Source organism: Canis lupus, chromosome 22, assembly GCF_048164855.1.
Source record: "Canis lupus baileyi chromosome 22, mCanLup2.hap1, whole genome shotgun sequence".
Classification (NCBI taxonomy): Eukaryota; Metazoa; Chordata; class Mammalia; order Carnivora; family Canidae; genus Canis; species Canis lupus.
Window position 1 is genome coordinate 34,103,440 of NC_132859.1, and position 27,643 is coordinate 34,131,082.

At 39.7% G+C, this 27,643-nt stretch overlaps 1 protein-coding gene and 1 long non-coding RNA gene across 3 annotated transcripts in view; one reads left to right on the top strand and one right to left on the bottom strand.

The window, feature by feature from the left end:
- The window catches only part of RARB (retinoic acid receptor beta), a 725,134-nt gene that overhangs the window by 401,619 nt on the left and 295,872 nt on the right, over positions 1-27,643 (top strand). The gene's annotated exons all lie outside the window — the stretch shown is intronic.
- LOC140614475 (uncharacterized) lies at positions 1,213-5,388 on the bottom strand. Of its 2 annotated transcripts, none has more exons than XR_012015330.1 (4): positions 5,266-5,388; positions 4,305-4,498; positions 3,275-3,385; positions 1,213-1,482 (listed from the first exon to the last, which is right to left on the bottom strand). It is a non-coding gene; the product is annotated as an uncharacterized lncRNA (long non-coding RNA). The 2 variants fall into 2 exon arrangements; XR_012015329.1 differs by having other exon boundaries at positions 5,184-5,387.

Sequence of the window (27,643 nt, forward strand, 5' to 3'; positions counted from 1 at the left end):
GCGCCACCCAGGGATCCTTGTTTGCATTTTTTAAAAATTTTATTTATTTATTCATGAGAGACACACAGAGAGAGGCAGAGACATAGGCGGAGGGAGAAGCAGGCTCCCTGCAAGGAGCCCGATGCAAGATTTGATCCTGGGACTCCAGGATCATGCCCTGAGCTGAAGACAAATGCTAAACCACTGAGCAACCCAGGAGTCCCTGTTTCATGTTTTTGATGTCACATCTGACATCGTTTTATTTTATGCATCCCCTGATTATCACAGTTATAGTTATTTTTGTTACTTTTGTTTTAACCTTCATACTAGCCTCATTTAATTAATTCACTATTTTTACTATGTATTTACCTTTACCAGAGAGATTTATACTTTCTTATGTTTTCTTGTTACTAATTAATGATCTTTCTTTTCAGCTTAAAAAAATCTCTTTGACTTTTCTTTTAAGGCTGGTTTAGTGGTGGTAAACATTTTTGCTTTTTGTTGACTGAAAAGCTTCTTCTCTTTCCTTAAATTCTGAATGATAATCTTACCAGATATGGTTAGTTGGAAGATTTTTCCTTCAGCATTTTGAATATATTGTGTCATTCCCTTCTGGCTGGCAGTTTTTGCTGAAGATCTGCTGATAGTCTTGTGGGGTTCTTCTGTTCATAATAAGTTGTTGTTTTTCTTTTTTTTTTTTTTCTTTTTATTTTCCCTCTCACTGCTTTTAAGATTCTCTCTTTAACTCTTGACATTTTAATTATAATGTGCTTTGGTGTGGGTCTTTTTGGTCTCATCTTATTTGGAATTCTGGGCTTCTTGCATCTAGATACCTGTTTCCTTCCCCAAATTAGGAAGTTTTCAACCATTACATCTTCAAACAAGTTTTCTGCTCCTTTCTTTCTCTCTTCTCCTTCTGGAACTCATAACACAAAAATTACTCTGCTTGATGTTGTCCCATTGTCCCTTATGCTGTCTTCACTTTTTAAAATACTCTTTTCTTTAGCTTCTCTGTTTGTGGGAGTTCCACTGCCTTGTTTTATAGATCATTTATTCTTTTTTTTTTTTTTTTCATCTAGTCTGCTCTTGAACTTGTCTAGTATATTTTTCAGTTGAGTTATTATGTTGTTCAGCTCTGTGACTTCTGTTTGGTACTTTCTTATATTTTATTTCTTCTTGTTGAAGTTTCTGCTATGTTCATTCTTCTCCCAATTTGGGTAAACATCTTAATGACCTTACTTGAAAGTCTTTATCAGGTAAACTTCTTATTCCATTTTATTAAGGTCTTTTTTTTTCCCCCTGATGTTTTATCTTGTTCTTTCATTAGGAACATATTACACTGTTCCCCATTTTGCTTGACTCTCTGCTTCCATAGACTAGTCAAACAGTTACTTCTAGGCCTGAAGGAGTAGCCTTGTGTAGGACATAAACCTTCTCATTCACATTCGCCTTAGCTCTTGATTTATTCTTGATAGGTCCCATTTGTTGAGGGTGTGCCAAGACCTGTAAGTGTTCCAAGGGGAGGAATCTTAATCAGTTTTAGTTTCATTCTGATTGTAAGCCAGATCCTCAGGCAGCAGCTTTTAAAGTATGCAAATATAAATATGCAGTCCTTTGTGACTGGAACTGTTATACCCTAATGCCCTTTAAACCAGGTGATATAGTATGCCCTTGGTGACTGTTGCAAATATAGGGGCTCCAGACAAGTGTATGAGCTCCTTCCTACAAGTTACTGGTGATCTGAAGAAAAGGATAGGAAGAGCACATAGATGGCATTCTTCGGCCCATGTTCCCTGACAACTTTGTAACCTCTAAATGTGTGGCAAATCTGAACTCTCTTCCTCAGAATGAAGGTCCAGGAGAAATAAATAACGCTTTTTTTTTATAGGAAGACTTGGGATATGTTTTAGACTGCTGTCTAAACTCTGGAGCAGTAGCCTACCAAAAGCTGTCTCTGATTGTTACAGTCCTTTGGGACCCAGAAATGTAAGCCCTTCCTGCTACCAGAGCCAGATGATAAAGGGGCACCCCTTTGTGGACTTCATATGCACACTAGCTTAGCAAAACTGTGGGAGAATGCATGGCTTGGGCACATCCACTGGCATTAGTAAGGCAAGGGGAGACTACAGGGCTAAGGTGCATTTGCCAGTGCTATGAAGGTAGAGGAAGAGTGCAGAAATGGCTCCTGCCAGTGTCTCAAGTCCCTAAAGAAAGTCCCAACATAGGCCTGTCCCTCTTACAGATGTGTAAGATTAGCAAATGAACCTCCTTCATATATAGTCTAGGTACCATTTCAAATGTTTTTTTTTTTTTTTTTTTTTTTTTTTTTTGCTGGTCCTGGGGACAAGCGAGTCTGCATGTGAGCTCTTTAAGAGAAGTACCTCTGTTCCCTACAGCCCTTTTGGTCTCCTGGATATAAATCCTATTGGTTTTCCAAGCCAGACCTTTTGGGGACTCATCTCTCTGTTGCAAGTTCCAAGGGTTGGAATGGCTTATTTGGGACAGGAACCCCTCACTCCTCAGAAGCTCCTAGTTTGTGAGATCCCTCTCAATAGTGATTTACCACCCTGGGTGAGGGGAGGAGTTGGGGGGGACCATGCCCCTACTTTTCATACTCATCTCAATGTGACCCTTTTATCATTTGTTTGAAGGATTTGTTCAGCTAATTTCCAGGATTTTTTCCATAAAAAAAGAGGAAATTGTTCAATATATAGCTGTGCATTCAATGTGTCCTTGAGAGGAGGTGTGTTCAGGAGCTTCCTATGCTACCATCTTGGACAGCCCCCCAGAATCAAGTCTTATATAACTTTTTTTTGGGGGGTGGGGGGAACTTTAAAAATGAATTATTTTTATACTTGCCGTCTGGGCAAATAATGGCCATTGTGGATGTGTGTTTGTGTGTGCTTATAAATTCATTTATAACATTTATTTCTTACCCATTTACTGACTTTTCAGTGAGACGTTTCTAAAGGTAATTTTTTTCCTTGTAAGCTGTTATTTATTCATGACCATTTCTTGACCTATCATGTAAATGCCTGTGTTTATAGATATTTCTATGAGGAACGGTCTTCTAAGCTCCAAGATTTTAATTGCTTCAACCAGAATGTGGAAATTTGTGTACATTTAAACATTAACCCATGTTGTTGTTGTTGTTGATAGTTATTCAAAAACATCTGTCGATCCCCTATTGTGTATTTGCTATTCCTCTGTGATAAAAGAAAAAGAAGTAGTATTCTACAGAAAAGATGTAGCTTCTTCCTCTCTACTTGTGAGGTTATGAACCAAACATACATACATGGAAAATCTGCAGAATACGCTGTTATCTTTACTTTTCTTTTTTCTTGTGGTTCCCTCATTGTAGAAAATCCATTTTCTTTGTTCATACCACCTTTGTTGACGTAATCTCCTAGGATGCAAGAGCAACAAGGGAAGCTTATTTAATCATTAAGTGAGGAAGATTGAAGGATGAGAAAGAAATTGATTAGGAAGGTAGATTTCTCTAAGGATGTCCATGAATTTATACAGAAAAAGAAGCAAGATACTGTACTAAGAAATGGTTCATAATGAGACGTATAACCAAGACTTGAGAATTTTTTTTTTTAAGACTTGAGAATTTAAAAAAAATATTTGGGCAAACTTAGTAGAAATAGATGAACAGCAGGGTGCTGGGTGGCTGTCAGTTAAGCATCCAACTGATAATTTTGGCTCAGGTTATGATCTCATGGGACATGGGGTTGAGCCCCATGTCGGGCTCCATGTTTGGTGTCTCTCTCTCTCTCTCTCTTTCTCTCTCTCTCAAATAAATAAAATCTTAAAAAAAGAAATTTATGAATAGCAGCCCAATGTATAGTCTTCCCAAACAGACTAGGAAGGTGTCAGAAATGAAATTCTGATTGTGTAATGTGTGAAGCAGACAAGGACAAAGAAACGCAAGGAACTAAGCTGGCCGCTGCTCATGGACTTCTCTGATTAACCCAGATATGAAAATAAAAGATGTTAAAATATGGGAAAACATAAGACCAAAGGATGAAGACAAAGAGTGATACAAAGAGTTTATGCTTTAGAGGTCTTTTGTGACAGTTTATGGAGTTCTGTCTCAGCCTTGAATCAATATACATCATTATCAAGACTGTGAAAGAGGACATTGGTGTCATGTTTATCATACTTGCCTAAGACATCATAAAATGAGTACTATTCCAAAGCTCTTGACAACATAGAAAAATGGACCAAATCTTACCAAGGGAAACATTAACTGATATCTGTAAAGTTACACACTCACATTTAAAAAAACATCTGCCTGTGAATAGAATAGGGAATGAGCTTACCAGCAACACTCACAGTGGTTGACAGGAAGTTCAGCATGACTCAGTAATGTGGTATGCCTGCTTGGTAACTTCATTTGATGCTCAAATGCAGATCAAAGATTATGTGGGTGAACCACACTGAAATAGTATGTTGCATCTGGGTGCCATATTTTAAGGGAAATGTGGACCAAATAGAATATGCCCAGGACAGAGGACTATGATAAGGATGAAAAGAAGATTAAAAACATACAGAAAAACACATATGAAGGGGGACTTTAGCCTGGAAAAGAGTAGATACTCATGGAGCTCTAATAACTGTCTTTGGACTCTAAAAGGGCTGATCTATGGAATAGTGATTATGCTCCGTCTCTGTGTCTAGGAGAATAGAACCAGGGCATAGGGTAGGAACTAAGGCAGGTATTGGCTAAGTATTGAGAAGACCTTTGGAACATCTAAAGTTGTCAGATGTGAGGTTTGTTTCCTCAGGAGGTCTGTATCATTAGAGATGTTTACACCAAAGGCCCAATCTCCATGTCCCTTCAAGTCTATCAGGATGCTTGCTGCCTCCACTCCCTCTCACACTTGGCTCACCCTCTGTTTCACAGTAGTCCTCTCAGACCTTCCCTTTCTATCCAATTTACACCAATCCATCCATCTCATTTCCCTTCTACCTTTCCCAGGCTCCTTATTCTTTCCTAAACTTCCTAGGCTTCTTCCATCCCCAAGTCCCTTATAATACTTATAGTCTCCCCAAGTATGTGCCTACTGATACTGTCACTACCACCCTAGTGTTTCAATCTGGAAAACTCAACCTTTTCCATTGAAGCACACAAATCAATGTCTTCTAAGAAGCCAGTCTAGTCCCTCCCTCATTTGTATTCCACTGCATTTCCTTCCTACCTGAGCCTTGGCATTTACCTACTTCCATTGTAAAGATCCACCTATGTACTAGTCTTTCTTATTAAACTATGAGGTCACTAACTTATTTTTCACTGCATTGTGCTCAGGACACATGATGTTGAATGAATAAAGGTTGAGGAACTCTTGGCAGAGGCATAATAAAAAGTATGGACAAGACAGAACGTTGAACTCAGGAGCCTCTGTGGTTCCCTGAAGGTCAGTGACTACACGTTTTTACATAGTGCTGTCACAGAAGATGATTCCAAAAGGACAGTTCTGAAACATTTAAAGAAATGGTAACCTTATTACATTAAATGGCTAGTCGCCCTGAGGTGTTTGCAGTGGAGTCAGGCACATCGGTATATGGTCACATCTGCTATGGTAAAGTAGGAAGAACACATGACATTCTAGGGAGATGTTAATAAGAGTGGAACCCACTGGAAGGTTTGTTTGATGAGATAATTCTGATATCCTGATCCAGCAAGAGTTAACAGTTGGCTGATACTTTGAAGTTCTGACTTTTTGTGGTTTTCAGCCATCGTAGTCCCAACCCTGAGGAAGACATTTGGAAATGTATAGCATTTTTGGTTGTCATAGTGTCTGGAATTACTCTGGCATTAGTGGGCAGGGGTCAGAGATATGAACTTACCACAGTGTGAGACACTGTCCAGCAATTGAAGAAGTGTCTCACCTAAAGTGACAATAGCTCTCTTCTCAAGAAACACTAATTAAACAGAGCAGGGTATTAATTTGTGATTTTGCTTCCTCTCTTCCTCTATTGTTTTCCAAACCCCTACAATAAGCAGATGTGGTAAAGATCAGCAAATCCATAGGAAAATAGACATCTTGCTTCCACCAATGGTGGTGTTCCCTTTCCACAATGGGGAGTTTTTGCTGGAAAGTGGTTGCCCAGCCAAAGGCTACATCTCCCAACACTCCCAGTATTTAAGGTGCAGCCATGTGACCAAGTTCTGTCTGTCAGTGATATATAAGCAAAAATATCATATATCACTTGACCTGGTGAATAAAATCTCCTGTATAATTCTTATCTCTCTTATCTTTCTGCTAGCTGGATCCAGAGCAACCTAGGAAGCTACATGTGTCAGATGACAGCGCTATCTTTATGCTAGGTCCCTAAATGACTGCCTAGAGCAGAGCATTGCTGTGCCCATCCACTGGTTGGACATTCCATGACCAAAAAATAAACTTCTGTTGTGTTAAGCCACTGAAATTTCAAGTTTCTCTGTTACAAATAGCTATTATTGTTTTAATCAATACATTTCCAAATAAGTGTTTCAATTAGGATAGCTCTACATGTAAATAATATAGAAGATGTTAAAGCATTTCTGTTTTTGGTTTTGTTTTTTTTTTTTTTTCATTTTAAACAAAGCTTACTTTATTTTATACATGAACCAAAACCATTTCCTCTCTCATTAGAGTCAGAGCTCTTGGTCTCTGTCATTGCTTTCCAAGCAAGTCAAAAGATTAAAGCTCCTTTCTAGGCAAGTCTAGGGAAGCTTTTCTTTCTCAAGCCCTGTCTCTCACACATTCATGTGGGGTCCAGTCAGGATGGAGCCAGCTTCTCAGCCTGCCTTTTTCTCTCCTCAGTTTGTTTTTGGAACTTTTTTCCCTTTCTCCTTCCCCCGTGGTGTGAGTTCATGTGTGGCTGGTTTTCTTGGGCACAAGGCCCAGCTGAGTTTCAGTTCTGTTTGTTGTTTGTACTAACTGTGTTCAGAGATCAGCCTCTGATACCCGGTGGTCAGAGTTCCCTGGAATAGAGGACCCTGATTGCATTCCTGCAAACCTAGTTGGAAGACAGCAAATGCAAGAACACTAGGGCTATGCAGGACTTTGTTCACAGAGAAAAAAGCTGCAGTATTTTTTGTAGCATTCCATTTATATAGGAACCAAATGACTAAAAGTTCATTTATTTGGAATTTGTTCACACTCCTTTATCATGAGGGGGGGAAAAGTAACAAACCCCCAAAAGGCAGAATGGAATCTCCCACAATCCCACAGGAGACAGAGACTCTCCACGTTGCTAGTCAGAAGCCTGAGAGTCTATGCCCAAGGGATAAGAACAAAGCAGAATTGAACTAAAGTTTAAAAACTGATCAGTTCTTGATTGGATGAGATTAGCCCCTCACTTTATCTCCCAATTAAGAGACAAGAGAGAACTCATGTCTTAAAACAGAGGGAAGGGGGAACCTATGTCTTATGAGGGACATAATCCGGGGCCTCCTCCCTCTGACTAGGCTAGTACTGATTAGTTACAATACACAGGTCAGTTCATTCAGCCTGATCTCAGCCCACCGCTGAAGCTGGCTGACCTTGGGCAAAGTTGACTAACTTTGCTGATCCTTGGCTCCTTTCTCTTCAATTAGGATGATGGTGGAACCTAATCACTGGCTTATATATGGTGAAAAATAAATGAGATAGAACGTGAGATAGCAGTGCTTAGTGGTTAAGAGTCACATCTAAAGAGGCTTGGCCCTGTCACTTACTGAGTAGTTTTGGACAAGTTACTTAATCTCTTGTGTTTCTATTTCATTATATATAAAATAGGGTTAGCAGTAGTACCTTCCCCATAGGATTGTTAAAGGAATTAAGTAAGTTCAAACTTATTGAGCACTTAGAGTAATTTCTGGTAGGATATATGTGGTACATGTGTGTTGGTTAAATAAATGTCATAATGTATTGGTTGCTATTGTAGTTATTATTATATGATGATCAGAACCATCACCACCACTATTACCATCATCATCTTTCTAAATCCTGCTACATTTGACCCTATGTCTCCTTCCCTTCCCTTCTTGAAACTATTGCCTTGGCTCTGGGATGCTATCCTTGCTAGTTCTTGCAGCTATTTCCTGCTCATTTCTCTTTCATTTTTTTCATGAGCATCTCTTTTTTTATTCCAGCATTTCTTACATGCTACTATCTCCCAGGACCCTGCCTTCAGCCCACTGTTCTCATTCTGGAGTGATGTCATCCTATCTTACTGTTCAATTGTCTTCTATACACTTTAAAAAAGGAACTCATCATCTTCCCCTAAATCAACCCCTCTTCTCTCCCATTGTATATCTTGTTTGTGGGCACCTTCATCTCCTTAGACCCCCAAGCTACAAATGCAGAAGTTGTTCTGGATTCCATCTCTATCCTCATACCTCACATTCAAAGCATTATGATTAGGCAGCCAATTTTGCTGGCCAATATCTCCTCAAATGGTTCTTCCTTTCCTTTCTGCTTCCTACAGCCTTAATGCAGACTCTACCAACCCTCACTTGGAACCTTGTACATGATCTCCTCTGTCTTGGCATGCCCTCTTCAAGCCTGTTCTCCATCTTGATACTCTGGTAACATTTCTAAGACAGAGATGGCCTTATTATTCCCTAAATTAAAGCCCTCTGATGCCCCCTTTTTTATTGGCTGAAGACTATATTCCCTATTATGCCATATTCTTTATGACTGGATCTCTGTAAATTTTTTTAAAAATATTTATTTATTTATTTATTTATTTATTTATTTATTTATTTATTTATTTATTTTTGAGTGAGAGAGAGAGTGGGAGGAGAGGCAAAGGGAGAGAATCTCCAGAAGACTCCCCATTGAGTGCACAGCCCAATGTGGGGCTTGATCATATGATCCCAAGATCACGTCTGAGCCAAAAATCAAGTGTCAGACACTCAACCAACTAAGCCACCCAGGTACCCCTGGGCCTCTGCAGATTTATGCAGCCTCATTTAAAAATATTCAGTCTCTTAATTTTGGGTGAATTAAACTATCACATCTGCATCTTTGTCCAAACTAAAGCCTCGGCCCAGAATGTTCTCACTATACATAACTACTGTTTGTCCTTCTAAATGAGTCTTATTAGACTAAAATCAAAGCTTCTACAGGTCTTGTCCCTTTCTATAGGCTTCAAATAGATCTATATCCTTTTTCAGGTTCTACAAGCCTCCTCTACTCTTTGGTTCATGGTTTCCTTTCTCCAGTTTCAAATCCAGTAATGTCCGGTTGAGTATTTCTCACATTACATTGGTGATTCATTTGGCTTCCACCCACCCCCCAATTTTAAGGATATTTCTGTTTATATTGGACCCACCCAGAAAATCCAGAATAGTCACCCTATTTTATTTTATTTATTTTATTTTATTTTATTTTATTTTATTTTATTTTATTTTATTTTATTTTATTTTATTTTATTTTATTTTTCATTTATTTATGATAGTCACACAGAGAGAGAGAGGCAGAGACATAGGCAGAGGGAGAAGCAGGCTCCATGCACCGGGAGCCCGATGTGGGATTCGATCCCGGGTCTCCAGGATCGCGCCCTGGGCCAAAGGCAGGCGCTAAACCGCTGCGCCACCCAGGGATCCCCAATCGCCCTATTTTAAGGTCAGCTATTTAGCAATCTTAATTTTTCCTTGACATATATGTAACATATTCATATTTTCTGGGGGTTAGAACATATGTATCTCTGGACAGGCTGTTGTTAGGCTAACCACAATGTTCCTTCCCACATTCCCATAAAATTCTATGTGTGTCTCTATCATTCCATATAATAAATATTGTCATAGAATTTTGGTTTTGTTTTCTGGGTTTTTATTTTTCAATTGCTATGTAATCGACACATCACATTGTTCAAGTTTCAGGTGTCCAACATATATGATACATTTATATACTGCTTCAGCATTCGTGCATTTGTCAGTCTCCTTGACCTAACTTTGATCTTAGAGTCTTACTGATTTTTGAATTCCTGTTTTAAGAACAAATAGTAGACCCTCAGTAAATGTTTTTGAGACAGTGTAGATAATTCCAATCCCTAGTGATAACTGAAAATTCCTTTAAGGATCAACACACAAGAGGGCTTGGCCTGTTCACAGTATTACAGTTATTCGTGTCAATAATTGAGTTTCTCTGGACATTGGTCCACCAATTTGTGATATGAATAATATAAGTTGCATTATTCTTGTTGCAATAGCTAGCAAACATTTATTGTATCTCTCAGTACATCTCAGACACTGTTTTTAGTGCTTTCCACGTACTCGTTAAGGTTTACAACAATCTCCTGGTAAAGGTAGAATTACTGTCACCCATTTTATGCATGTGGCAACTGAGAGATTAGATGACTTTCTTGGTGTCGGCCAGCTTAGTAGACAGTAACTCTGAGTTAACCACTGTATCCTGCCAACCCAAACAATCCCTTCTATGGCTGGTCTACATAAATGGGAGGTCGGTGTAGTTAATTTGAAATTTTGTTTATTTCTCATGAAACTCAATAGCCTTTAGCCTCCTGGGTTTAAGGAAAGAACTGAGTGAATTAGCTGGCTCCATATGAGATTTTTCAACCAGCCAACTTCTAAGGCACATAGGCTAAGGCCTCAAGTGTAAAAATGAGCTGTGTATTATCTTTCAAAGCCACCTTGGTCTTTGGGAAAATCCGTGGGCCTAACCACGAGTCCACACACGATCATTTTGTCAGTTTGATGAGAGTCGGTCCCAAGGGAAGGCCAGTGTGCCAGGGAGGAAGGATGGAGGAAGAAGCGCATTAAATCTGCAGTTGCTTACAGCATCTGCCTTTGATGCCGTCTCTGGGGGACACACTGATCGCCTCCTCTCAGTCAACAAATTCTACGTCTTCTCAGCAGTTCTGAAGGGGGAGAGCCCTTTAAGGCATTTTGTACTGACAAGCTTATTTCTCTTAGAGCTCTAGAATGTAATAGAAGCCATCAAAGGCAAGGGATATTAGGAGGTTGTTTTGCACGACGGCAACAAAATTCATGTTTTCAGGCAACTTCCTCACTTCTATCAGCAGTTCAATTAGAGGCCTGGTAAACTAATAATATGTATTTTTTAGTTTGCGTACTGTTTGTTTGTTTTTTAGAGGTTGATTCTGTTTTGTTGCAAACAACTTTAGAAAGCCAATGGCATTTTTCACTGAATTCAAAGCTCTTGCTAAACTGTAACCTGGTCGATTTATAATCTGAGAAAGTGGGGAGGACCATGTGCACAACCTGACGGGGTGGCCGCCATCCCAGTATGCCTTCAAGAACCCTGAGGTGAAGGGGAGACTGTTTTTCCTCCACTCTATAGGCATGGTGTTTGAGAGACACTATTCTGTTTTCTTCTGTGGGAGACAGGCTGAGACATGCCTTCTTGATAAAACTTGAACAGTGCCATGTGAATTCAGTCCTTCTCTCGGTTTTCTGTTGCTAGCATCTTCGAAAAGTTTGAAAGAGCTAACTGAACAACTTGCTTGCGATGAACTTACTCTTAGTTACTTTGGAGCCATAGTTACATTTTACTTGTTTTAGTGCAATCTGATGTCAGTGTCTTTTTTAAAATAGAAAACTAACATGTATATCAATTTTTATAAAGTTGAGACACCACACAAAACAAAGTTATAGTGAAAGCCATAATCCTCCTATATTCTTGCCCCAAGATTGATTCAATTGATTTGGTGTTTCTTTTTTAAGATTTTATTTATTTGACAGAGAGAGAGAACACAAGTAGGCAGAGCAGCAGGCAGTGGCAGAGGGAAAAGCAGGCTCCCTGCTGAGCAGGGAGCCAATACAGGACTCAATCCCAGGACCCTGGGATCATGACCTGAGCCAAAGGCAGACACTTAACCAACTGAGCCACTCAGGTGCCCCATTCTGATTCAGTATTAAGTACCTGCATTTTACTCAGATTTTATTTATTGAATGCATTATTAATTTTGAGTAGCTACAGTATATTAGACCATGTGGGGAAATGGTGGCAGCACAGAAATGTTTTGGATGGTTTGAAATGTTTCAAATGTTTCAAGCAGTGAAGGCCTCTTTTTAGAAACCAAATAGTGGGCCCTCTCTTCCACCTCACACTGCTGCTGCCAATTCTCTATCTGGATGATTTCATTGTTTTTATTTTTAGCCTCTCTCTGTATGTTTAAACTGTTTCCCCAACTCTTCCACTTACTCCTTGATGTGCCTTTAGTTTATCACCTCTTATGTTTAGTGTCCTCTTGTTTTTAAGAATAAAATTCCATGCTTGGCAGTGGTGTTTGGCAGCTGTGATCCTAAAGGACCCTTTCTTTTCTGCACTTGACTGAGGATATTTTTATTCTATAACAAACATGACAGGCTCTTTTTGGAAAGACATTTTGAATGTTTGCAAATTATTCTTTAAAAAAAAAAAAAAGATTTTATTTAGTTATTCACGAGAGACACAGAGAAACAAGCAGAGACATAGGAAGACAGAGGAGAAGCAGGCTCCAAGCAGGGAGCCCGGTGTGGGACTCATCCTGGGACTCCGGGATCACTCCTTGAGCTGAAGGCAGATGCTCAACCACTGAACCACTGAACCACCCAGACACCCCTAAATTATTCTAAAATACAGTCACTTGCATTGTTCCAATTTGGGAGTTTTCTAGGTGGGAGTTCATTCTATATGAGCTGAAGAAATTTGTGGTTACTCCAATATTTTCTTAAATATACAGCAAAAATCAGACCATTATATATAATAATGGCGTAGAATTAAGTACTGTTATTGTCCAGCATATGTGGATTGAGATATTCAGGATTAACTATAGAAATCTAATACGGAAAATTGGCAGATGTACACACGTAATGCTGAAACTAATACATTTTCTTAATTTTGATTTCTCAAGCTTTTTATAAATGCTAGAAGGGTTATATTTTTCCTAAATTATCTGTGGTTCTAATGTCAAATTTTTTGGAACATCTAGTTGTATGGCAAAATTTTTTGAACAAAAGTATATAGTAAGAAAATTATATTTGAACACACAGATGAACCCTCACACATGAATCCTCTTCTTTGAATCTTTTAACAAATCTCAACTGTAGACTTATTTTTCCTTTCTCCAGTAGAGAAGATTTGGTGACCCTCACTGGTTTTTTGAAAGAGCAAATGAATCCAATATTGAAGGGCTCATCATTTGATATAGAAGAAATTAATCTTAACTTCCTGTTGAGTATGTGTACATGTAGAACATAGTATTTTTAATCCAGACCAAGAAGTGTCTTACTCCCTGGATAATTCTTTTTCATAATGCTTCTGATGCATGCCCCACCCCCCACTCCAGGTGAGAGAAAAATAATCCAGGTGTCATGTGCTCTACAAGAGCAGTCTATATTTTTGTATTTTATCTCCCAACACAGATCTTAGATGTGGTGTATTTCAGCTCTGGTCCCCACCAGGGTCACTGCCATCTGATAAATTCTGCTCTTGTCAATTTAACAATAGAGCTCAAGGAACAGCAGAGTTAGTGAGTTTCAGCTCCCCTTTCATGCTGTTCTGCTCACCCTTACTTCTCATTATACAAACAGTCCAGGGAGACTCTTGCTTTAGGGCTTTAGCACTAGTTGTTCCCTTTGCCTAAAATCCTCGTCACCCATTATTCGTTTTCTTATTTCATTCTGGCTTCTCTCAAACATCATCTCAACATAAACACATTCCCTGGCAGCCCTGTCTAAAATGTCAGTCCCTCCTCACACCCTTAGACCTTCTCTCTTCTCTTATCCTGCTTTATTCTTCTTCCTAGAACTCACCATTACTTGATGCAGAAATTGTTATGCAATTCCATGTTCACTGCCTGTCGTATCTTCCTTCAACACCTAGTAAAGCACCCATTATGTGTTTGTATACCTAGGAGGTGGACTCATTCCTAGCACATGATAGGCACTCAATTAAGGTTTGTGGTGTTTCCAGTGTGTGGAAAATGGATAAGGTGAAAATGTGCTCTTCCAGTAGTCTATAAAAATACTGAACACCACAAGTAATTATGCCTTACCTTTATCCTTCTAGTAAACTGTTAAGCCATGACAGTATGGTGTTGTGGAATATAATTTTTCAGGCATATTCCAAAATACATCTCATCTTTGGGCTATTAAATAAGAGCAGATGATAGCCATATTGCTGGATCGCTTCAGAAGAACATAGAATAGTCATAGAAATGAGTCCATGAATCTCCTTAAGTATTCTGAAATGAAAGATCATGAGCAATAACCTATTATTTATTGTTCCTCTAACACACATGTCCCATAAGGTTTGTCAGTATATCATAGAGGAGCATTCATCATGGAGAGGTAGTCATGTATGGTGGTTAAGAGCAAGGATTTTGACATCTGAGTTCAAATTCCCCTTCTTCCACTTAGTAACTCCATGAAACTCAACCACATTGCTTAGCTTCTTGAAGCCTCAGTCTCTTCCACTGTAAAATGGGAGTGCTAATAATTTTTGCTTTGTAGAATGGGTGTGAAGATCCAATAAGTCTATACTTGTGCACAATTTAGCTCAGTGCTTGGAACATGGCCAGTATTTGATCATTTTAGATTAAATAGCAGTAAGAATGATAAAGTTTAAAATAACAGTAAAAACAATAACAATATGGACTCATTTAACTGTTACTTTTAAGGACATTATGACGTTGCTGTTAGATCCTAAAACTTTTTTTTGACAAAATGAGTAATACTCTCATTGACATTAAGAATGTCATGTTTAAATGGGCAAAATACTTCAAGAAAAATTTCTCCAAAGAATATATACAAATGGCAACAAGCAAATGAAAATATATTTAAATCATTAATCACTAGAGAAAAGCAAAGCAAAACCAAAGTGAGATCTACTTCATACCCATTAGGATGGCTCTTATCAAAAACAAAAAACAAAACAGAAAATAACTGAGGTTGTGGAAAAATTGGAATCTTTGTGCCTTGTTGGTAGGAATGTAAAATGGCACTGCCTCTATGGAAAACAATGTGGCAGTTCCTCAAAAGATTAAAAATAAAATTACCATATGATCCAGCAATTTCACTTCTGAGTATAAACCCAAGGAATTGAAAGCAGGAACTCGAACAGTTATTTGTATACACATGTTCATAGCAGCATTATTCACAATAATGAAAGGTGGAAATAAGCCAGCTGTCCATGGACAGAAAAATGGATAAACAAAATATGGTGTATATATACAACAGAATATCACTCAGCCTTAAGAGAGGAAGTTCTGACATACGCTACAGCACAGATGAACCTTGAGACATTATACTAAGTGACAGAAGCCAGACTCAAAAGGACAAATACTGTATGATTCGGCTTATAGTAAGATACCACAACAGTCAAATTCATAGAGTAGAATGGTAGTTGCCAGATGCTGTGATGGGGAAAGGTGGGTGGAAGGGCGGAGCAGTTGTTTACTAGGTGCAGTGTTTCGGTTTGGGAAGATGAAACAATTCTGAAGCTAGCCAATGGTGATGGTTACACAGCTGTGAATGCATTTAATGCCATTGAACAACAGTTCACATAAAAAAATGTTAAAATGGTCAATTATATTATGTCTGTTCTACCACAATAAAATTGTTAAAGAATATTAATTTTACATAAAAACAAACAAAAGAATATCAGTTCTGAGCCAAATGAAACCTATACACATAGGGTCAAATCTACCATGGACCCCAGAATGAAGGGCTATATGCAGGACTTGGAAAAGAAATGGCCACGTTATCCCATCCTGATAACTCAAACCCAGATAATACTTTCAGTTTACAAAACCCATAAAGATGTATCACCTTATAATGTTTTCACAGCCCCCCGTGGGCTAATATTGTTGTTATGCAGATAAGGAGAACGGATCTCAGAAAAATTAAGTGATGCATTACTCAAGGTTACATTATTGGTAAATTGGTGTCAGGGCTTAAAGTTTAGCCTACAGGCACCGACTCCTGTGCACTGTCCTCTAAATTATACTACCTCTTGACTAGATCTTCTTTTACTCCATAAATGAATGGCCTCTCCCACCTTTCCATGAAATACAAAGAATGCTTATCCTCTGGCTGGCGAAGAATCAGTCATCGCTCATAACCACTGGTTTTACAATAGTGAAATGAGGTTGGCCAGACCCATTACAACCACCAAGTGTGATGGACCATGGCTTGAATTCATTATCCTTCAGATTTTAGAATAAATTAAGTAACTCTGTCAAATATTTAAGGATGAGATAAAATATCAAGATAGAGATAACGGCAGGTTTGCATTTCCGTGGGCATGAGGTGGTTTTTCATATGAAAAATAAAGTGCTGACCAAAAATAACTGACTGTTGGAATGTTTCATGGGAGAAGCATACCAACTTCCCAGGAATCTCATCTCAAGTGCAGGCCCAAAAGAGTCTGTTGCTGGAACTGAAAGAAGTAATCAAAAAAGTTTAGTCACGTTCCTTGGCCAAGGGTCTCTGCATTAGGAGAATTTGGTGCTTAAGTGTAACTGGGAGAGTAAGTTGATATTGGCATTCACATAACTTGCTTTTGGAAGAGTTTCCATGGAAAGGTTGTCATTACATGAAACAATAGCTCCATCATTCCTGCAACCTGACTCTCAAGCATCTGAGAGCAAGGCAGTTGCTATAAAACATTTGCTGTTCCTAAAACTTGTCATATACTATAATATTCAGCAAGAGCGTTCTTATTAAACTCCATGATTTTGTTTAAAAGGAAAACCAAACACACAAAAGTACTTTAAAAAATTAATGTTACTTGTGCCTTTATTGTCAAAAAACTAAGGTTTTTTTATTATTAATGTTCAATCTTGCTGAGCAAGCTACTGACGTATAAATGAGTAAGTGACAACATGGTTTGAAGTTAAAATATTTATCTTCTTCATCTACAAATTTCTATGTTACCTACCTGGTTGGGATAGTTCTAAGACGACTTTTTCATTGTCCAATGCAGTGGTCACTAAACATGTGTGATATTTAAATTTAACATATAAAATAATTTAAGAGGAAATAAGAATTTCTTCATTCTCCTTGCAACTTTTCAATGCTCAGTAGCATATGTGGCCAATGGCAACTGTATAGGGCAGTGCAGATAGAGAATGTTTCCATCATTGCACAAAGTTCTATGGACAGTTCTGTGTTGCTTTAAAAACTTTTTCATCTTAGGTTGGATACCATCCTGGTCACATGCAAGTGGGGTGGAAGAGTCTACTGTTGCACCAACTGAGAACAAAGCTGGCATCACCCAGTCAGGACTCATAGATGTGCCTTAATTTTTTCTGGGCACCAATAAGGTGACTTTGCAACTCACCAGTGTCAGTCTGGCTAATAAAAAAAGTCTTGAGGTAAAGATAATATTGCTAGCTTTATCTCCACCTCCTATACAGCTGAATCGTCTAGATTCAACCTGGACATGACAGTTCTCTCAATCCTCTCAAAGAGCCTGCTTTGAATGCTGAGTCTTCTCTAAAATTGTTCAGGTGCCCCCTTAGGCACTAATTCTCAACTACAAATTAGAATCACCAGGAGAGCTTTTTTTTTTTTTTTTAAATGAAGATACCCAGAGAATCTGAATTAATTGCTCTGGTTTGCAGCCAGGATTTTTCCAAAATTCCTCCAGGGATTCTAGTATGCAGCCAGAGTTGAGAACCATCACCTAACACCAGATCCTAGCATCTCAAGTAGCTTTATGTCAAGACATCTCAGCCTCTTGGGTCAGCTTACAGGTAGCAAGTCGTACAAGAAATCTGAGCAGGACAGGGACACAGGAGACTCCGTTTGGGTTTCCAGCCTTGCACCTGAACAAGTTGTGGCCCTTGGATGGGTCACTATCTTGCCTGGGTCTCGGTATCTCCCCGTTTGATGAATAGGGCTGATTGTCACTTTTACCTGAATTCTACTAGTCTATGAAATGCCAATTCCTCCTCAACCTGATCAAATAGAATTCTTCATACTCGTTTGTAGGAAGAAATATTTTTTTATCTCTTGCCACCCAACTAGTTCGTATGCATTTTGTATCCAGTATAAGCTGATGTTGTGTCAGCCTCAAATAGCCCTGAGCTTCCCAGACAGCCTCAGCTGTCCTGCTGTACTGGGGGAATGGGGGTCACCTGTACTAAGCAGTTCTGTCCACTGTGATTAGAATCCAGTGGAATATTTAGTGGCTTCTGTGTTGTAGTCCATGTAGAATCATCACTGATGTTGGTGTAGCTCACAAAGGTCTCTAACTGGACTCTGTTACTGTGCGTGAGAAGCTAATGTTTCTTTCTATGTCCCAAGGAATTTCCAGGTCCTCACTTGTACAACCATTGTATTTTCTGCTCTAGAAGTTTTTACAGCCAACCTTTAAAATCTTCACCTAATGGGCACAGAGGTGAAAGTTGTGTTTATAGGACATTCTAATATGGTTACGACTTGCGTTTCTTCCCTCCTGCCTTTTTGCCAAAGCAGGGCTGGCTTTGTTTGTGGCTGCCCAATTTATCTTCACATGCTCCCGTATCTCATGGTGCTGTTGGAAGTGACATCTCCCTGCTCATGCCGTCAGAGACAGTGATGGGATAACACCTTTCAAGGTGACAGTGTATGTGACAGCAGGCAGAGGGGAGCGTGTGCTCACTGGCAATGATAAGAAATGTGATATCATTTGGTGTCCATGTTTCATCACCGTAACTGCTTATGGGTTCAAATTGCCCATGAATCAACCTGTAAGGGCCTTAGAATAGCAAAGCAGTTGCTAGCTAGCACTTGACTCCACTACTGCAAATATCTCACTTCCTCAGCACCGGCCAGTCTCCTCCTGTGATCCCCCACCTAATGTCTTTGCAATGCCTGGCCTTTCTGCCTTTAGAAAGATCTCTTTCAGGCCCCTCTAGGAAATGGCTGCGGCCCTCAGTGTGGTGTTCAGGCCTCCATAGCTGTGAATCCTCCTGGCCTGCTACTTCTGCACTACTTAGCCTGTATGCCCCAGCCAGGCTGCATGGGATAATCTAACCTCCACCCCACCTCACTTGCTAGGCTTTGCACACATTGTCTCATTGTCCTGGGAATCTCTGGAGCCCAGAGCTCTCCAGTAGACATGTACTCTGGGCCACCTATGCATTTTTAAGCTTTCTCATCACTACAGGAAAAAAAAAAGAAGGAAAGGAAAGGAAAGGAAAGGAAAGGAAAGGAAAGGAAAGGAAAGGAAAGGAAAGGAAAGGAAAGGAAAAAGAAAAGAAAAGAAAAGAAAAGAAAAGAAAAGAAAAGAAAAAAGAAGAGAAGAGAAGAAAAGAAAAGAAAAAAAGAAAGGAAGGAAGGAAGGAAGGAAGGGAGGGAGGGAGAGAGAAAGGAAGAAAGAAAGAAAGAGAAAGAAAAAGAAAGAAAAAGAAAGAAAGGAAGGAAGGAAGGAAGGAAGGAAGGAAGGAAGGAAGGAAGGAAGGAAGGAAGGAGCAGGTGAAGTTAATTTCAGCAATGTCTTTTAACCCAGCATATCCAAAATGCTATTTCAACATATAGCAAATACAAGAATTGTTAATGAAATAGTTGACATTCCCTTTTTCATACTGAAGTATTCAAAATCCAGCGTGTATTTTATACTTCCAACACACCTCCATTTGAACTAGGTACATTTCAGGTGCTCACATGTGGCTGGTTGCTGCAGGCTCCCCTCCTGGACTGTGTACTTCCAGACTTTCCCATCCCTGTCACCAGCCTTATCCCAACTCCTCTTGTAAGATTCCAATCAGCTGTGGCCCTTAGCAAGCCAGGTCTGACTCCAGCCTCCATCACCCAAGTTCAGTGGTTCTCAACTTTTACTGCATATTAGGATTACTCAGGGATTTTTTTTTTAAAGGCTGAAGACCAGGTCTCACTATGGGTCAATTTGATCAGAATCTTTCTGGGACCCAGACTTTAGTTTGGGGGTGAGGAAAGAGGGAGGGTTGGGGAGACAGGAAATAAATAAGTAGATCACATATAAAATGGTTATCTATACAATATGGAAACATAAAGCAGAGGAAAAAAAGAACAGAGACTGCTGGGGGCAGGGTGCTTGCCTCTCTATAGCAGGTAACTGGGGAAGGCCTGTCTTACCCAGGGCTACTGAGACAATGGGGAAACCAGGACAAATTTCTGGATCCTAACCATCTAGAAATAAGACACGAGGTACATCCTGTGTGTAGCTGCTATAATAATGCTGTGAAACAACCCTCAAATCTCAATGATTACAACAGACATTTTTTTTTTCTATAGGTCAGCCAGATTCTGCAGGGTCTTGCAGGCCTTGGAGTCAAGGATTGGCCTCGCTTGGAGGTTGGGTTCAGGTGTATTCCCCATGTCTCCTTGTTCTGGGACCAGTAGCTTCCTCTTCACATTTTCTTCCCATAGTGGTAGCAGAAGTACAAGATGGCAGCAGGGGTTGAAGGGACACAGGAGGCAACACATAAGGCATCTTAAGGCCTAGGCTTGGGACTGGTACATTGTCACTTCTATGCACATTCCACTGGCCAAGGCAAGTCAATGACTCGGCCTGATAACCTAGCATGCTACTACCCCTAGCAGTAATGGGGTGAAGTGTTCTGCACCCACTGTGATTGTGGCAGGGGCAGGAAAGGAAAAGGTCTGAGCCAAAAATCCCCCTCAGATATTATATAAGGATGATTAGCTGGCCAGCTTTTGCTTGGAAGCTTGAAACATTTTGTTTTGTTTTTTAAAATAAGAACCATTCTCCTTTGGCCACATGCTCTCATGTGCTCCTATCCCTGTACGCTCAGTGGGCCCACACACTTCTCAAATAGTGATTACCTTATCATAGTCACAGGCTCTCCATGTGGTACTCTTAGGAACTCAGAGTCTTGACTCATTCACTTAACGGATATTTTAGCAACCAGCTTATTCCTGAAACTATCCCCCCTCCTTACACTGTCAGCCACAGGAGGACTCGCTGCTCTGCCCCTTTTGATACTATGTACCACTCTCAGAACCACACATACTCAATATTATGTATGCCTTACAGCCTTACAAACCCAATGAGGATGATAACCAGGCTCCCTTGTTCAGACTGAATCTCCAATGCCAAGTTCAGTAACTAGCACATTATAGACTCTTAATAGGTGTTCATTCAATTGAATGAAATTATCCTAAAATGTACAGCAAAGTTAGAACTACATAAAGCGTCTCATATAAAACCAAGACATCTCTAGACCACTCAGTTTCCTCTTCTAGTAAATTTTATTTTATTATAATATGAAGTTTACATCATGGGGATGATGTAACGATTAAATGAGATAATTCATGTAAATGCCTTTAAATACACGTACATCATAAAAACTCAATAAATAAATAGGTAATTTGTGGAATGGGAATATAGGAAACCAAATGAAGTGAAATATAATAGAAGGAATTTCATTTAGACTCATTCTACACCTCATTTGCTCTCTCTTATAACTAGGGAACTGGTCAAAGTAATCCACAGCACATTGGCTGCTACTTAACAAAGTTTTGGGAAAAAGAAAAAGTGTCAGAAGATAATGTCTCTCTAATTTCAAAGTAGGGCTGAGGTGATCACAGAAATGATAAGCTGAACACTTAGCATAAGAAAGATCTGGGAGAAAAAACAAAGCCAGCTCAAAATCCATTTGCAGATACCTGGAAGTTGGCAGAGCAGAGTCATTTGTAATATGCCACATGGCTATGTGAAGACCAAGCTTTGTCAGATCAGGTTTAGGGATCAAGAGCACTTGACTACTACAATATATCTTGGCTGTCAGAAGTCCGTACTATAAACATTGCATAAACTGGAAACTTGTGTCCTAGATCCAGCACTGGTCATCTTTTCTGGTTGGTTAAGAGTTTGAACAGGAGAGGAGAAAAAAGGAAAATAAATGAATTAGATGGATAGATGGATGAATATTTGCTTGGTTGAAAGGATACAGATAAAGGGTTTTGCCATTCAAGGCTGACAATAATAATAATGGTAAAGCCTATATCCACACATTACCGGGGAACTTCCAAAAGTTAATTGACTAGCTGACCAAGGAGCAGAGCAAAAACATAAAGCTGCAAGGTTTGTTTTAAGGTGGAGCTGGTGAGGAAGAACTCTAGGCAGGTGTCAAGGAATTAGTAGACTGCATTGTGGAGACTGCTAGAAGTAGAGAGGGGGCTGATTGGAGTCACTTGGGTCACCTAGAAAAGCAGCCTGGTCAGAAGGGTCCAGGATGTTTTCAGCCGCCCAAAAAGCATATTGATTCACTCATTCAACCCCAGGAGGTCACCATTAACCTAAGCTTCTCACTTGCAGAAGTAAGGAGAACAGATGCACATTAAATCTCCCATGGGTCAGAAACAATAAGAATTCCTACCCAGGGACTGAGCTTTATCCTGGCTTTTATCCAGATTCCCCAAAACAGCAGCTTTCAAATAACAGTTTGTAAATGGAGATTGATCTTGGAAAGGGTCTAGAGTCTAGAGATCCAGAGCAAAATGAGCAAAAATATGGCCAATATACAAGTGGGTTTTTTCTAAATTTATGCAATATAAACAACTGTATGTCTTTCCTACTTTTTAGTGCTGTCTTGTCCTTTCTTAAAATGTATAGACTGGGGGATCCCTGGGTGGCTCAGCAGTTTAGTGCCTGCCTTTGGCCCAGAGTGTGATCCTGGAGTCCCGGGATTGAGTCCCACGTCAGGCTCCCAGCATGGAGCCTGCTTCTCCCTCTGCCTGTGTCTCTGCCTCTCTCTCTCTCTCTCTCTGTCTCTCTCTCTCTCTCTGTCTATCATGAATAAATAAATAAAATCTTAAAAAAAAAATGTATAGACTGTGGTAATGGAGGGTAATTGGTGGTTGGTTGATTTATTTATTTATTTTTGTAATGCCCTTAGCAAAATAGAAGTTGGCTATCCTGTGTGGGTCCCTCTGCCTTTTGCGTATGTGTAAATTTTTACTGAAGTATAACACATAAGTGCACAGCTTGATTAATGTTTACAAAGTGAACACACAGGTTACCAGAAACTAGATCAAGAACAGAACATGCCATGTATCTCTGAAGGCCCCTGTCTTGTCGTTTTCTGTCATAACCCGTTTCCAAGCATAACCACTGCCAGACTTCTGACAGCCTGCTTGTGTAATTTATATAAATGGAATCATACTGTATTTTCTCTTTTGTGTCTGACATCTTTCACTTGCATGACATTTGAGAGATTCCTCTCTTTTGTGCAGCTCATTGTAGTTGGTTCATTCTCCTTGCTGTGAGGAAATCAGTGTTCTGTTCATGTTTGTTTCTTCATCCTGAGGATGGAAATTTGGGTGTGTCTAGTTTGGAGCTATCATGAATCCTGTAGCTACTACTCATCTTGTATATGCCTTTTGGGACACATATGTTCACATTTCTGTGTGGTTACACCTCTAAGCACCTGTTTAGAGCTAGAAAATGAATATTCATCTCACAGGTTTATTGTAAAGATTCAATGAGATGACATATTTGAAACTTTGAATTTAAATGTGAGGCATGTATAGGAGTTGGCACTTTTAGAAAGAACCTTTACCATTTTTCTGTACCCATTGAAAAATCCAACACATTTCTTGAAATATTCTCTGACCATTCTCAGGCCTTCCAAACCCATATAGTGCATGGCATCTATAGTGGTGCTCAAGTCTAGGCCAAAATATGTAGGTACACCAATGTCTACCTGGGGCCATTGCCAAATACCTGTCGACATGTAGATTTTATTTCTATAACTGAAACTCCATTAGGTTATAATAGCCTCTGTCAAAAAGAAACACTGAGTAGGTTATATACACAGATGGCAACCAAGACAGCTTATTCATAGTGAAGGGAAAGAGAGATAGCAAAATATCAACCCATCTACAAGGCAATTTGCATATTGATTAGATTATATGTGAAGTTAGCCTTAGGAACATATAAGAGAACATAGTTGGAGAGCGACATTCTACTCAACCAGAACCACTATTAAAGATCAAACATGAGAGCTAAGAATATTTTTGTAGATTTAGGGAGATACTGAGATACGTGGCTGTGGTTTTATTGTAACAATTCTTGATTACTATGTTTGATTTCTTTTTAAAAATTTTTTTTTATTTTTTTAAGGTCTTATTTATTTAAGAGAGGGAGTGAGAGAGAATGAGAGCAGAAGCTGGTTGGAGGGCAGAGGAAGAAGCAGACTCCCCACTGATCAGGGAGCCCAATGTGGGGCTCCTTCCTAGGACCCCGGGATCATGACCTGAGCCAAAGGCAGACACTTAACCAACCGAGCCACACAGGCACCCCTAGTTTCTTTAGTCCCTCAACCATGACACCAACTTTTTTAACATTTGAACCCAAAAAGATTGTGTACCAATGGGAGTTGCACTTATAGCTAAATAATGTGTGTTATTTCTCACATAGTGATCATAGCAATGCTGTACACTTGTACCATGCTTTATGGTTTCCATAATGCTTCTTTACACATCATTCCCTTTTATCCTCAGAGCCAACCCAGAAATGAGGCAGGGAATGGAGTGTTCATATCCCTGTATTACTTAAAACTGAAACTCAGGCTGCTTATCTTGTCCATGAGTACAGCATTACAAAGCAGTAGAAGCCAACATTGAACCTTGGGTTTCCCTGGTTTCTAATGTTCTGCACAGCCTCTTGGGTATATATCCACCTCCCCTGCTACACTATAAATGCCCAGAAAGCAGAGGGTACCCATTATCCTGTGTTCTGTTCTCTTCTGCATTCTCAGCAGAGTGGATGCTTAAAGTACTTGGAACTACATGTGCTTCTTTATAAGCTAGTTACAATTTAAACAGGTTGCTCTAGGAGTTAAGAATTGCTAGTAGAGAGTGAAAGGCATTCTTTTGTTTTTAAGAGTTTTTTGTTTATTTATTAGAGTGTACACGCATGACCATGAGTGAGGGTGGGGGCAGAGGACGAGGGAGAAGCAGAAGGGAGGTCTGCTCAGCAGGGAGTCTGACTCAGGGCTCAATCCAAGAACCCCAAGATCATGACCTGAGCCAAAGGCAGACGCTTAACCAACTGAGCCACCCAGGTGCCCCAAGAGTGAAAGGCATTCTTGAGTGAAAAAAAATATCTTAAAGAATCTTTTGACTATGCAAAGAGAGATCTCAGAGCAAATCTAGAAAAGAGACAGATTTTTATTCACCTATGGGTGAAAAAAGTTGGTATTTTTTTCCCTGACACCATGAGAGGAAGCCTGGTACCAAAAGAGAGGAGGAGGAAAGATGAGAGAAGTTCTCAAAAATATGGTGGATAGGGAACCCTGGGTGGCACAGCGGTTTGGCGCCTGCCTTTGGCCCAGGGCGCGATCCTGGAGACCCGGGATCGAATCCCATGTCGGGCTCCCGGTGCATGGAGCCTGCTTCTCCCTCTGCTTGTGTCTCTGCCTCTCTCTCTCTCTCTCTCTCTGTGAGACTATCATAAATAAATAAAAATTTAAAAAAAAAAAAAAAAAGAAAAATATGGTGGATAGCCAGAGCCCATGAGAGAAACGTGGTCTGTGGTAAATTCTCTGTGGTGAGGAAGGTTGGTGCTGGCGATATCTAATATTAACTATTAGGTATTTCTGACTCTGCTCTTTGTTATAAGATCTCACTGGACAATTTTGCCCTGAGCTTCAGTAAAATTATATATATTGTGTTAGTGATGCTTTAGGAAATGAAATAAGGATTAGATCAGTCTTTGTTCTAAAGAGGGAAGACATTATAGAGGCCAATTGCTCCAGAAGGTGAGACAGAAAAAGGAGGTTGAGAGATAGGTCAAGAGCAAGAGTGCTGAATGGAAATAACCTGGGATGTGAACCTCCTCAGGTATGCTTAGAAATGTGGGAAAGGTCTCTAGATTCACTGTAGAATGTGGGATAGTGGGGCTAATCATTTTAATTGGATGTTGAACAAAGCATTGACCTCAGAAAGCTGGAAGACTTGCAGACAAAAAGGGGGTACGTCTGTATTTATTGAATGATTCAAATTAAGATCTAGTCCCTCATTCTATGATCAGTTTACAATTTAAAATAAAATTGTCACTTTTTCACCTTCCATTTTATTCTTGTTGTTACCCACCCCACCCCTATTATTCCACTGGGAAATGACTTAATTTAACATTCTTTGCTTGCTTACCACATGACAAACCAAGGTCATGTGCAAATCCAGGATCCTGGTGGTATGGGGATCTTTGTATGCTCTACCCCATCCTGAGTCTCAGAGGGTGTGTGTGTGTGTGTGTGTGTGTGTGTGCACGCACGTGTGTGTATTTAAGGGAGGGAATAAGCAGGGTCACCAGGAGAAGGAAGATCGCTTACCAGCTTAAGTACAAACTTGTTTACTCTTAAATATACATTTTTTTCAGAGTCAGCAAAAGCCAGAGCCATCGTGCCTATGAAACTGCATTTGCATTTATAGTACAAATAAGAAAAATGAATTCTAGCTAGAGCATGTCCTTAAAGAGATTATAAATCCACTCTCTTGACTGGAGTGCTGGGCAGTACTTTGATTGGTATATGAGCGTGTATGTTGCACTTGAAAGTTAAGGGAAGCGAGAAATTTGGGAAAGGAGCCAGTGGGGACATTTTACCATGGGAACAATTTAGTTCCCAGAGAGCCATCTCTTCTGTGGAAAACTGCTTATACCTGGCTAACTTTGTAGACATTTAATCCACAATGAAGTTTGGCTTATGGTGGGTTAATAATTAGATACTCTTTGTGTATAGTTCAAGTGAAGGCCACTAGCTATGACTTCACTTTGGCTGGGGTTTCCCTGTAATCCATTTAGCAAATTAAAGAGATTACTTTGATTGGTGCCATTATCTCCTATTCTCTTGCGGGTGAACCACTTAACCTGTGCTTAATTGAAAGAGATAGAGAGGGTACAGTAACAAATACAATCAAAAGGAAGGGGCAATAGGATCTGTAGGCCAAACAAATGATGGCACTGAGCTAACAATAGCAGATTAGAGGTGAGATCAATTAATTAGAAGCTATTGTAGGCGTTGGGTGGTTGCCAAGGTTTCTAATGGCCTAAGCCATCATGCCAGCTCTGTTTAGGAGGATTTTAATGACTGGGAGTTGATGTGGTTATTTCAATAATTACTTACTTTTATAATTACTTCATTAGAATACTAAATGTATTACTTCAAGGAGGAAGATCTTTATCCCCCACACATCCAGCCATATTGGGAGGCTACATCTTTCCACAAAGAAGTCTCCTGTTTGGAAGAGGCAGTGGTTTGGAAATAGTTCTCCTCAAATAGTAGTAAGAATTACATATCAGGTGTATGCTCAGTAAGACCCTGGGCTAGGCATTTGGAATACAGAGATAAATAAGGCACCACCTTTGTGGCAGGTACAAACAAGAAAGCATAGTTTCAGGGCAACTGGATAAAGACTGGGATCAAATTATGCAAAGGGTATGCATGTACTGGTAACCATTTAGTAGAAGAAAAGAGAAGTCCAGTCTAGTTGTTTCAAGCAGAAAGGGATTTAATATAGGGGAATTAAGTAGCAGGTCTGGCCTGCCACCACCTGACTGACCTATTCCGCCCTCTCTCCCCCTTGCCCTGCTTCAACACGTGAACTCCTTCCTGTTCTTTGAGTTGCCCAGTCACACTCCCAATGAGAGGTCCTGCAGCAACTTTTCCCTCTGTCTAGAATATTCCCTCTTCCTTCAAAGCTGTCCTCAAATGTCACTTCTTCAGCAAG